Source organism: Canis aureus, chromosome 11 (assembly GCF_053574225.1).
Source record: "Canis aureus isolate CA01 chromosome 11, VMU_Caureus_v.1.0, whole genome shotgun sequence".
NCBI classification, from domain to species: domain Eukaryota; kingdom Metazoa; phylum Chordata; class Mammalia; order Carnivora; family Canidae; genus Canis; species Canis aureus.
In genome coordinates, this window is record NC_135621.1 from 23,492,318 (window position 1) to 23,496,055 (window position 3,738).

Here is a 3,738-nt window from a genome sequence, read left to right on the forward strand (position 1 = left end):
CCATCCGCCCTTCCTAGGTGGGGACTCTTCCCTTGGGAACCCTGACAGGCCAGGAGCGGGCTCCCTCTGCGGGGCCCAGGCAAGCGGGGGGGGGGGGGGGGAAGGCGACGGGGAGAAGGCTGGTGCTCTCCCCAGCAGAGATCATGGAGCCGGGACGCCCCACCCAGCTCCGGCTGCCGCAAAAAAGTACCACTGACGCTGAAACAACAGACATTCGTTGTCGTCGTCTCACAGGCCTGGAGGCCAGATGGCCTGTCCACCATGGAGGACCCAGCTGGTTCCGCCCCCAGGGAGAGCTCTCTTCCTGGCCTGCCGACGGTGGTCTTCTCTCTGTGTTCTTGAACATCCTTTCCTTCTTGGGCATCAGAAGGACAGAAGCTCTCTGGTGTCTCTTCTTACCAGGACCCAAATCCTCAGGGGTCTTGGCCCACCCTTATGCCCCACTCTTACAGATTATCTCCTCAGAGGCCCCCTCCCCAAATACGGCCACACTAGAGGCCTAGGGATTTAGGATTTAGGACTTAGGGGCACAGTTGTTTAGCAGAGAAGCACTCCGTCCCTCCAAGAGGCTGGGCCAGGGCTGGGCAGCTCAGGGCTGCAGCTCAGAGCCCAGGGCCACGCGGCTGGGGGGCAGGCGAGCTGGAATTTGAATCCGAGGCTGCTGGAAGCCAACGCCTCCACGTGGGCAGCAGCTGCTGGCACTGCCCAGACTCACTCACTCACTCATTCATCCCTTCCTTCCTTCCCTCCTTCCTCACTAAGCCCACACACGGAACTCCTGCTTCCTTAAATCAGGGCCACAGGGTGCAGAGTCCTCGCCCAGGAAAAGACAGTAATGCTCCCTGCCCCCCCCCCCCCCGCAGGGATCATTACTCTGCCAACCCTCCCCTTCTCCAGGAGCTGCCAGCTAAGGGCACGGGCGTGTTCCCGTGTGTGGTTGGGGTAGAGGGGGTGCGGGAGGAGAGAGGCTCTTGGGCAAGGCCAGCCTCCGCCTTCCTCTGACAAGGCCCGAGCAGGTGAATCGCAGACCCTGAGCTTGCTTGCTTACTTATTTATTTATTTATTAATTATTGGAGTTCAATTTGCCAACATATAGCATAACACCCAGTGCTCATCCCGCCAAGTGCCCCCCTCAGTACCTGTCACCCAGTCACTGCATCCCCCTGCCCAACTCCCCTTCCACTACCCCTTGTTTGTTTCCCAGAGTTAGGTGTGTCTCATGTTTTGTCACTCTCACTGGTATTTTCACTCATTTTCTCTCCTTTCCCCTTTATTTCCTTTCACTATTTTTTATAGACCCTGAGCTTATTAACAGCAGGGCTTATGGGCAGCCCCGTTGGCCCAGCGGTTTAGCGCCGCCTTCAGCCCAGGGCATGATCCTGGAGTCCCAGGATCGAGTCCCACATCGGGCTCCCTGCACGGAGCCTGCTTCTTCTCCCTCTGCCTGTGTCTCTGCCTCTCTCTCTGTGTGTTTCTCTCATGAATAAATAAATAAGAAATCTTAAAAAACAAAAACAGCAGGGCCCTAGGGTCTCTCCTCTGTGCTGGGCTTTCCCGTGGGCTCTGCAGGCTTTGTCTCATTACTCTTCCCGAGGTCGGGGCGGGGGCTAGCTCTGATACCACCATCCCATCTGACAAATGAAGAAATTCAAGCACAGCTTTCTAACTAGGGCCCGGCAGAATGGCTCCCGCAAAGAAGGGTGGCGAGAAGAAGGGCCGTTCTGCCATCAACGAGGTAGTGACCAGAGAATACACCATCAACATTCACAAACGTATGCATGGAGTGGGTTTCAAGAAGCGTGCCCCTCGGACACTCAAAGAGATCCGGAAATTTGCCATGAAGGAGATGGGAACTCCAGATGTGCGCATTGACACCGGGTTCAACAAGCTGTCTGGGCCAAAGAAATAAGGAATGTTCCATACTGTATCCATGTGCGGTTGTCCAGAAAACGTAACGAGGATGAAGATTCACCAAACAAGCTCTACACGCTGGTTACCTTCGTACCTGTCACCACTTTCAAAAATAAATTCAAGCACAGAGCCAGTTCAGTAGCTCCCCTGAGGTCACACAGCTAGCCAGAGTTGGAGCTGGGGCTTGAGCCCAGGCCACAGCCCTTCAGTTTGTGTCATGCGTCACCTACACGGTGTGTGTGAGCCAGAGGCTAGCAGGGATCCTGGGCAGTGGGGCTCTGAGTGTTCTAGAGCGTTCCACCCCAGCCTTGCTAGAGCCGTGTTGCCTGCCAGGCCGGCCAGCCCTGTAGGGTCAAATCACACAGTGAAACAACAGATCATTACAGAGACAACGGGAAGCCTCCCTAACTTATACGTGGTGAGAAAATAATTTCCAAACATCTGTGAGTCCTTTATTATCACTCACGAATTGGAGGTGAGTCTCACAAACAATCCCCCACCCCAGCTGGACCCTCCTCTCAAGTAGGAGACAGCAGGCAGAGACGCATGGTGGCGGGGAGGGTGGCCTGGAGCTAATGCAAAGGCCAGGGGTTGGGAGCTGGAATGCCCTGTAGAGGTAGGGAAACTGAGGCAGGGATCAGCCTGTAGGTGAGGAGCACACGTGGTCAGGGACTACAGACAGAAGCTGGGACGGGGTGGGAGCCAGGGAGCCCATTAGGGAGCATCGTAGCCACTCAGCCCCTAAGCAACAGAGGGGTGGGGGTGGGGGTGGGGAGGGCAGGACTTCCAGCACTGAGCACCCAGGAAGGCTGTGCAGGGCTCCCAGCTCCCAGATTTATTCTCCTGAATATTGCCAGAGTGGCCATCCTGGGTTCCTGGGTGACCCAGGTCCATCCCTGCCCCCGGAGGCTCACTGTCCACTCCCCTGGGAGCCTGGAGCAGTGATTGACAGTGTGGACAGGGCCCCGGGAGCTGGGGTGGGGCAGCCTGGGGGAGCAGCCTGGCCCGGCCTGAGGCCCAGGAGGGCTTCCTGGAGGCAGTGGTACCTCAACCGAGTCTTTAGGGGGGAAGAGAGGTGACGAGGTGCACAGTGTGCTTGTGGTGCGGCAGGGACGGCAGGCCGAGGCCGGAGCCCCCCGGAGCCCCCCGCCGCCCCCCAGAGCAGGACTTAGCCTGGGGAAGGTCGGCCTCCTCCTCCTCTGGTGGCGGGCGCCCCCTGGCGGCGGCCCGGCTGGCAGGTCGGACCCGAGGCTCGCAGGTGCTTGCAGGGGGGCGGGGCGAGCGAGACTTGGGCTCGTCCTCCGCTTCCAGGAAGGGGCCCCGAGGGCGGGGGGTAGCCTGGCGGGTGGAAGACCGTGTCTGGCTGCGGGGCGGGGGGCAGGCTGGCCTCACAGTGGAAACAGCGAGCCCAGCCAGCAGGCCCTGCGGCCCCCACCCGGCATGTGCCGCCCCCCTTCTGCTGCTCTCTCCTGGGCTGTCCCATCAACGCCCACAGTCCCCCTGCCTCGGGCCCTGCCTGGGGGAAGGGCTGCGGGCGCCACCACTGCTGAGGGCGCGGGGCCTGCGAGCTCCGTCTGCTGCTCTTGCCCGTTGGGTGCCCGAGAAGGGAGAGGCGTCGGGCTTGAAGGGTTCGTCCGCCCCCCGGGGTTTGGGCAGCTCCCGCAGACTCGGGGGAGCCTCAAGGGCTCGGCACTCTGGGCAGATCCCGGGTGCAGGATGGAACCGGCTTCTAGAGCCTCCAGAGCTAAGCGATCTTGGTAATTAGCAGCTCGGAGGAGGGTCAGGCTGAGGGGCTAGGGAGTATCCGCAGGGAAGCACGTCCGCCTC

At 60.0% G+C, this 3,738-nt stretch overlaps 1 pseudogene; it reads left to right on the forward strand.

Moving 5' to 3' along the window:
• Positions 1 to 1,621: 1,621 nt before the first annotated feature.
• LOC144324385 (large ribosomal subunit protein eL31 pseudogene) lies at positions 1,622 to 2,076 on the forward strand (annotated as a pseudogene).
• The last annotated feature ends 1,662 nt before the right edge of the window (positions 2,077 to 3,738 follow it).